The sequence below is a fragment of the Coenobita brevimanus genome, chromosome 57, assembly GCF_032717465.1.
Source record: "Coenobita brevimanus isolate Jiangsu-jjx chromosome 57, ASM3271746v2, whole genome shotgun sequence".
Classification (NCBI taxonomy): Eukaryota; Metazoa; Arthropoda; class Malacostraca; order Decapoda; family Coenobitidae; genus Coenobita; species Coenobita brevimanus.
Genome location: NC_137010.1, coordinates 32,470,798 through 32,480,468, shown reverse-complemented (window position 1 = coordinate 32,480,468; position 9,671 = coordinate 32,470,798).

Sequence of the window (9,671 nt, the reverse complement as noted above, 5' to 3'; positions counted from 1 at the left end):
TCCCTGTTCTTCTCCAGCTAATTCCTTTGTTATTTCCCTAACTCTGTCAATAAGTATCCTACCATATACTTTTCCTGTTACACTAAGAAGACAAATGCCCCTATGATTACCACACATTTCTTTTTCACCTTTTCCTTTGTATAGAGGATATATATTTTTTTTTTATGTGTCCGACTCTGGGCATAGGCTTCACAGCCTGCTCCCAAGGCTCAGTAGTCCTCCTACATACCATACACCTCTGCATGTCGTAATTATACCTGACCTCCAATCCTCCGGTTGTCTATCTTCCTCACAGGCTAATCTTCATATCTTGCATATCCGCAACAACGGGAGGGCCTATAAAAGGTACCAGAGAGAACCCACCCTTGATTCTCATCTTGTTTATGTTTCTGCCCGGAATCGTGCTAAGTCTGTTCTTCGCGCTGCTAAAAATAATTTCATCCGTACTAAATGCTTTCGATTCTCCAACTCGATTTCTTCTCGCTTCTTCTGGCACCTTGCCAAAAACCTTTCTAACAACTTTACCTCATCATCCTTCCCTCCTCTGTTCTGCTCATATGACTCTGTAGCTATTTCTTCTACTGATAAAGCAGATCTCTTCGCTCAGACTTTCTCCTCCAGTTCTACCTTAGACGATTCCGGTGCTGTTCCTCCATCACTTACCCCCTGTGACTTCCTCATGGCTGACATTAAAATTTCTTCAGCTGATGTATTTTCTGCCATCACTGGCCTTAATACTTACACGGCATATGGGCCTGATGGAGTCCCTCCTGTTGTCCTCAAGACCTGTGCTTCTGTGCTTACACCCTGCCTAGGTAAACTTTTTCGCTTTTGTCTTGCAACTTGTACCTTTCCTTCTTGGTGGAAGTTTGCTTTCATTCAGCCAGTCCCAAATTCCAACCCTCTAACTATCGTCCAGATGCTTTAACATCCTGTGTCTCAAATATTTTCGGGTCAGTTCTTAACATAAAAATTTAAAGCATCTTTCCTATCACAACCTGCTTTCTGATCGTCAGTATTGGTTTCGTCAGAGACGCTGCACTGGCGATCTTCACCTACCTTTCAGACTCCTGGTCATCCTCCTTTCAGGACTTTGGCGAAAGCTTTGCCATTGCTCTTGACGTCTCAAAGGCTTTCGATCGAGTCTGGCATAAATCTTTAATTTCCAAACTGCCCTCTTACGGTTTCTATCCTTCTATCTGTGCCTTCATCTCTGGCTTCCTTTCTGGTCGTTCTATAGCCGCTGTTGTAGACGGCCAGCGTTCTCCTAGATCTATTAATAGTGGTGTTCCTCAGGGCTCTGTCCTATCACCAACTTTCTTCTTTTTATTCATCAATGACCTTCTAAGCTGTGCATCTAATCCTGTCCACTCGTATGCTGATGATCCCACCCTTCACCTTTCCAGTCGGTTCTCGCAACGTCCATTTCAGCAGTTACTTCAACAAACAAGGGATGAGGCTATGGCACACCTAATGGCTGACTTGGCTCGTATCTCTGACTGGAGTAAAAATAATCTTGTTTTTAATACATCAACGACTCTGTTTTTACACCTATCAACCCGACACAGTCTTCCACAGGAGTACCCACTAATGTTTAATAATATCCAGCTCAATCCTGCATCATCCTTGAACATGCTTGGGGTTTCATTCACTCGGGACTTATCTTGGAAAGATCATATAGCATCTAATGTAAAATCTGCTTCCAAGAGATTGGGTGTGCTAAGCCGACTCTGTACCTTCTTTACCCCTGCACAGTTGTTGACTTTATACACGGATTTTATTCACCCCTGTGTAGAGTACAACTCTCATGTGTGGGGAGGCTCCCCACATACAGTACAGCTCTTCTAAGTAGGGTGGAGTCAGAGGCTTTTCGCCTCATTAACTTCCTCTTACTGGCTCCCTTCAACCTCTGTCTCTTTGCCACACTGTTGTATCTTTATCTCTTTTCTGTTGCTAATCCAATGGTCACTGCTTCTCTGAACTGTCTGCTAGCATCCGTCCACCTTTACGACGGGTGCATAGCACCTGTCTAGTAACCAACTCTCATCCCTTTTCTGTCCTACTTTCTAATGCAAGAGTTAACCGTTACTTCCAATCCTTCATTTATGCAACAGGTCAACTCTGGAACTGTCTCCCTCTGTCTGTATTTCGTACTTCCTATGATCTCCAGTCTTTCAAACGCAGTGTGTCCAGGCATCTCGGAATGAACGTATCTTTAATTTGGCTCTCTTTTGTATTGTTTTTGTTTTTTCTTGGAAGGAACGGTTTGCGGGCTCCTGGCCTTTGGTTCCTTTTTTCTTGGAAAAAAAAAAAAATCTACTGCACTCTGTTCCCCGTGCAGCCGAACTTCACCACACACTCCATCAATTCCTGGGGCTTTCCCCATTTTGACTGTCTTCGTTGCTTCCACTATTTCCATCCTACTGATCTCTTCCTCCCTTCTCACCACCCTCGCTCTCCCAGCCATTCCCCAGCCACTTATACTCACATTACACTCATTATCTATGTTCAACAGTTCCTTAAAGTGTTCTTTCTATCTGCTCACTTTTTCTCTCTTCTCCACAGTCAATCTACCATTTTTATCTTTCATTCCCTCATCAGTTTCCTTATCACCCTGCCTTACTCTCTTTACCTCCTTCCAGAGCATTTCTTTACATTCTCTCCACTTCACATTCAAATTCTTTCCTAATTCCTCATCCATTCACTTCTTACTCTCTCCTACTAATCTTTTCACCTCTCTCTTCCTTTCTACATATAACTCTCTCTTCTGTCTCTCAACTTCCTCCATGCATCTGCTTCCCATCCACTCACTGTATACTTTCTTCTTTTGTGCCACAGTTTGCCTCACCTCTTCATTCCACCATGTAGTTCTTTGCATCCCCTTTCATCTTCTCTATACCTCACACATCACCTCACATGCTGCACAGATTTCTTCTGTGAAAATCTTACACGCATCTTCTACCTCCCCCATCTATTCCAGATCATATTTACCTAATCGCTCCTCCACTTCTCTCTTATCTTCTGCCTTTTTTCCATCCCCATGCAACCTTTCTACCCTCCTTGTATGGGCTACTTCCTCCTGACCTATCCTTCTATTTCTCCATTGCATTTGAACCCTGACTTTCACTACCACCAAGTAGTGGTCAGAAAGTCCACTCCCTCAACCCCTGTGTGCTCTTGCATCCGTTACCTACCTTCTCATTCTGTCTTCCACACACACATAATCAATCATTGACTTCCGTTCATTCAGTTCACAAACTACCTTTCTCATCACTAGTCACGTATACCTGTGGATCATTTTGTGCCTAAAGAGGGTATTGGCTCTTACCAGCCCTCTCCCTGCACAAATATCAACTAGAGTACTGCCATTCTCATCCACTCCTGCAGGCACACCCCAGTCACCAACTACAGCATCCACCTTCACATTACCTACTTTTCCATTCATATCCCCAATCAAAAGCACTCTCTCTTTCCTTTCAAACTTTTCCATGCACTCTTCCACATTTGCCCAGTACTCTTCTTTCACTCTGCTGGCACGATCTTGCGTTGGTGCATACACACACACACACACACACACACACAATCGCCCACGTTTTTATTCCCACTTTCAGTCTTACCCTCACAATCCTTGACCCAACGGATCCATATTCTCTTATATTTTCCTTCCATCCGCTGCACACAACAATACATGCATATATATATATATATATATATATATATATATATATATATATATATATATACATATATATATTCGTATTGTAAAGAATATATATATATCGTATATATTTTACGTTAAACACACCATATATATGTATATATTTAGATGTATATACAGTATAGTTTATATGTATATTTTATACCGGTATATAAATATATATATATATATCTTCATCAGTTGAGGTCCACTGCAGGACCGGCCTATCCCTAGCGAAGCAGGGACGATACAGCCAGTGTATCTCTACCCAGTGGCTTAGGCTGTCTGGTAGAGACTGTATGTAGGGTGAGAAGTGCTTGTGAGTGTAGTGTTGTTGTGGCTTTGGATGTGTGTGTAGTCTGTGAACCAAGTGTAATTGGCCCGATTTAAGCCGACTGGGTGCAAGCATACTAATATGCGACACTGGTTCAACTACAGCACCCCTTGTGTCCGCCAAAGTAGCAAGTGGCTTGGTGAACGCTTTCCAAAGTTTTAACAACTCTTGCGGGAGGCGAACCCGCGCTCACCAGCGTGCGAAACGCACACTCTACCACTGTACCACAGAGGCTCCATATATATATATATATATATATATATATATATATATATATATATATATATATATATATTGTGTGTGTGTGTGTGTGTGTGTGTGTGTGTGTGTGTGTGTGTGTGTGTGTGTGTGTGTGTGTGCGTGTGTACATGCTCTCTGTTACCTACTCCAGCGGGGTAGCGTCGGAAAAAAGAATTAATATACTTATTAGCAGAATTAAAAAGACAAGTAAAAGGACTCAGAAAAAGAGGCAGAGGAAGAGTTGGAACAAAACTATGGAGTGTGGCCTAGACGTTGGGGGAGGCAATACCAGTATCATCATTCCCACCACCATCCCTGTGATCTCCCCCTCCACCCACACCACACCCCCACTGCCACTCACCTCCGACCATACCCTCCTGCTCTACCTGGCCAGCAGTTTTGTGTGTCTGGTAAGTCGACAAATTGTGCCGAGTGATGTTAACATTTGGCGTGTACCAGATGTTTGAGTTCCCACTTGGGTAACACACATAGCTGGTCTCTCTTTTAGGCCAGTCTCTGTGCCAACCACTCATATGGTGAAGTATGACATACCCCTCAGAGAACTCCTGTCCTGCAGTGAATCAGTCATGGACTGACTTTGGTAATGGTACTGATATTTGTTTAGGTATAAGAGCTAAATATAACCCCAAAGTCGAAAACTTTCAAAACCCACCAATAAGAACACCCCGAAGTGTAGTGCCATAATTCTGAAATTTTGTTGGATGTATACACCGAGGGAGGCTATATACTCCCCTTCCATTCTAATCACTCTCTTTCTTGTCTTTTCAGGTTTTAATCCAGTGGTGGGACTACAGGATGGCCAGCAACACGAAAGGTGGAAGCAAATCCGGCAAATTAAAGTCAGGCAGGGAGGCAGGTATGACAGGTGGGTAGCACATGTTTGCACTTCTCTGCGTCAGCGAAAAACTGGATTATATACCGTATGTGATTAGCATTTTATTTTATTTAGTTTTAATTTATTTGTTCGTGTAATTTGTCTGTAGTCTCACAGCTGCATTAACCCTTATGATACGATGAGGCCTTCCAACCCCTTCATTTCGGTAACTTCTCTCTCTCTCTCTCTCTCTCTCTCATATATATATATATATATATATATATATATATATATATATATATATATATATATATATATATATATATATATATATATATATATATATATATATATATTTATTATTATATATATTATTATATATATGTAATAATAAAATATAAATATGTGTATATATTACTGTTTTGCTCTTGCTGTCATTTGATGATTTTAGTAAGCTAAAGGTGGGTCTTTCGTAGTGAAGAGGTTACTTTTCGGCCGTGAACAAACCTTGCCGTGGTTTTGACATGGGTTTGTTTGTGATGTGCTTGTAGCTGTAAAAGTATTGGTTTCATCATATTCTATTAGTTTTTGTTTCTAACATGAGATCAGGTTTAACATACCTGCTGTAATAAAACAATTATAGGACTTATAGGACTAACTGTATTTGTCAATTTATCCATTTATCCTACACCCATTCAGAATTTACTTTTCAGAAGCTAAATGAAATCGCGTGGCAGTAGTCAGAATCAAGTAATAAGATACAAACGGATGTGAATAAGATATATGGATATAGAGTGTAGATGATCCATTGTAACCCCTCCACACTTAGGGCTTTTCCTATAGCTAAATGAACTTACCCAGCAGACTTTCGAATACAATGTTTAACTTCAAATGGGTCTGAATGGTAATATATTTTTCATAACGATTCATGAAAAGTTACGATTTCAGGAAAATCACTGTCTTAAATGGCGGAGTTATATTCGGTTACGTTCCGGTTTATTTTGTCTTAATCACACAGACAAGACGAGATTAAATTGATTGAAGATCCAGAAGAAAGTTGATATGGGAAGTGGGGTAAAGGAAGGGTTAGGAGGAAGGAAGTGAATTTTGGAGAAGCAAAAGACAAAAAGGGGGGGGGGGGATTAATAACATAATATCGCTAGGAGTCTATACAAGGCATTCTTGATGAACTGATGCTAATCGACAGGTTCTCCCTCGCTGACGTGACTGGCAACTTGTTCTTGCCAGGAATATAAATTTCCCATGTTGATTTATTACTTGACCTATTTTATTCAGCTTTAGAGTAATATCTTGTACTGGAGGGGTTAATGAAGGCTATACCTAATCGATTTACAAAGTGTTCAGTGTACAGGAAAGCTTTAAATGGGGGCGATTACATTCTCTTCCTATCTGCATGCGGTGAGAGAACTAAGACAGGGGCGAATGTAGATGATCCGTTGTGACACAGGGGAAAGACTGGCTGGGAGGGAGACACAGGTTGGCGATTGAATTCTTTATTCTCTCTAACTTTTCGGGCTACACAGAACTCTGAAGATGGGTTCTGTGTCGCTCAAAACATTAGCAAAAATAAAGAACTGAAGCTCTAATCTGTCTCTCTCCCACTCAGCCGTTCGACAAGGGTGAATATTGTTGTGAAAAACACTTGAAGGAAGACTTCAAGTATATCAATGAAATTTTGAAGAAACCAGGTATTCCCCATGATCTGGGTCCGGACATACGTGTGGAGATGTGAACCCGACTCTTTCAACGGATCTTAAGTCGAGCACGAAGGTTGTAACGACGGTCCGACCTGAGAGTCCCGGGTTCGATTCCCGGGATATTGGTAATTTCTCTGATGATTTTTCCTGTGTAAAAATACAGGTTCTCTCTTCATTCTGACTTGCCGTAAGTGCTTGGGATAGATTAAAAGCATCTACTTGCCCGAGTGCCAGGGGGTTAACTCACCCTCTTCAGGCCCACAGTGGGCAGGGGGGGATGGACGTTGGTTACAAGATTGTGACAACGTAAGTTAACCTTTACATGGTCGAGGTGTAGTGGTATGCTGCCTGGCTCTCACTTGAGAGTCCCGGGTTCGATTCCCGGCATACTGGTAATTTCTCTGATTTTTCCTGTGTAAAAAATACAGGTTCTCTCTTCATACTTGCACGCGAATGGACCCTGCAGGTTAGTGGAAGGTCAAAACTCCATTAGTAAACCTCGTAACCAGGAAATAAATGGCATGTTTATCTGTTAATTTATAAGCCTGTCAGCGAAATATATATTGTCACAGTGTATAAATTTATAGTATTTAGTGTATATAGCGTATAATGATTATAATATATATATGATGGAAATAAAATGCACCGTTTGAGGTGGCGGTCTGTATGAGTAACAATGTGTCGCTCTGCTGAGCTTTGTCAAAGTACCTACTAAATCATATATTTTTTTTCCTCTCTTTCCGATATCGACCTTTGGGCCGAAGGCCCAACTCATTAAGATAGTTTTGCGTATTTTAATTTTAATTACATTTTAGTTTTCTATTTTTTATTATCATTTTTATTGTTAATACGATCATTAATTAATTTATACAGAAAAAATAACAAAAAAAAAAAAAACGAAAATCCAATCTAAGTCCTAACACCAAGAAACCTAACAAACAAATCACTACAACACATTAACGCCTAAAGACACAAATAGCTAAACCTAAGTAATTAGCCAGTGTGCTTACATAAATACCTCGACCAACAGAACACCATCGACCGCAAATATGTAATGCCTGTCCGCATTACTCACTTGCACACATCATCTGCTGACTCTCAGGCGAGGCACATGTATTAATATAGGGAACTTCAATATATGAAAGAAACTAGTCGGGAACTATTCCATGTACGTCAATTGCCGACCTTAATTAAGAAAACGTAAAAAAAAAAAAAAAGCACGCAAAACAACATACGTACAAAAAGTGAAATACCTCGTTCAACAGAACACCATCGAGTGGAAGTGGCCAAGACCTCCCTGTATTGCACACTTGCACACAACAAGTGGTGACTGTCAGGCAAGGCACGTGGTTTAATACAGGGGACACCAGTATTAGAAATAGAAACGTCAAAAGCAAGAGCTATTCCAAATACAACTGTCAACCCTAATTAAATTAAAGAAAAGCTTCGGGAGCTGAATGCTAGTCGCCCGCCAGAATATGCTGTTGGTCAAGTTACAAGCGCGCCCCCTCCAAAGGGGCCGGGGGATCGGGGTGCGGCAGCCCCCCCCCCCGGGGAGGGTCGATACCCCCTGGGGGGGCCGGGGGGATAGCTGAAGTCGTTCATGATATATAGTGATGCTAAAGGTGGGCAATAGAAACTAATTGACTTTCGGCAGCCATTTTGGTGACCTTGACCCCGAGTGCCCATTCTCGAACTCGTCCAAGATTTTGGCCATATCTTAATACCCTGAAGGTTTCATGTTGATAGCTCAAGCCGTTAATGAAATATAATGGTGCTAAAGGCGGGCGATAAAAACTAGTTGACCTTTGGCAGCCATTTTGCTAACCTTGACCCCGAGTGCCCATTTACGAACTTTTCCAAGATTTTGGTCATGTCTTGATACCCTGAAGGTTTCATGTTGATAGCTCAAGCCATTCGTGAGATATGATGGTAACACACATACACACACAGGCAAAAACATTATCGCTCAGCCTTGGTAAAGGCGAGCGATAATAATACAATATATACAAATGTAGTGCATAAAAACCATAACCAACGCAGTAAAAAAAAAAAAAAAAAAAGTCACATCACTCTGATCAAATCGGTCTTCCTCAAGAAAACCTTCAGTTTATTGGTCAAAACAAGATCCCAGTCACCCAAGATTGTGGTAAGGATGAAGGGGACGTCTGCTGTGCCATAGTAGTTTATAAGTGAAGTGCGTCCATGGATAAATTGCCGACAGTGCAGGATGACAACCAATATATAACACCTCACCACAGTTGTCACAGTACCATGGAAACCGTCTCTTAGTATATGGCAACATATGGGTGATAAATGTCTGATTCATCCTTAATCTCATCAATACTTTTTCTTCAAGCCGATTGGGTCGATTGGCAGAATCTGTCACCAAGGAGTGGCTTGCACGTTGGAATATTTAATCCGGTCCATTGAGATTGCCACAGAAGATTTATTGATATCTTTCCGAGGGGGAGGCGACCGCAGATCACAAGGAATGTCCCAAGTCTCTTCGAGCTCTACAGCTGACATCGCAAGTGAGTCAGCCTTCTCATTGCCGTAGGTATGACAAATACCAGGCACCCAAATCATTGTGAAGGGCTTGTTAGATGAATGCAGTTTATTAATGATGCGGTCCTGGATCTCATTAGAATCAGCAGTGCCAGAAATTATTGCCTGAAAGCCTGACTTTGAGTCGGAAAATATGACAAATGATTTATGTTGGAAATCCAGAGCATAATGTATGGCTTTGTTAGTAGCAAAAAGCTCATATGTAAGAACATTGTATAAGCTGGCAACCAAAGCCTGTGTGTACATTGTCGACACACAGTAGCACCTACCCATTCACTC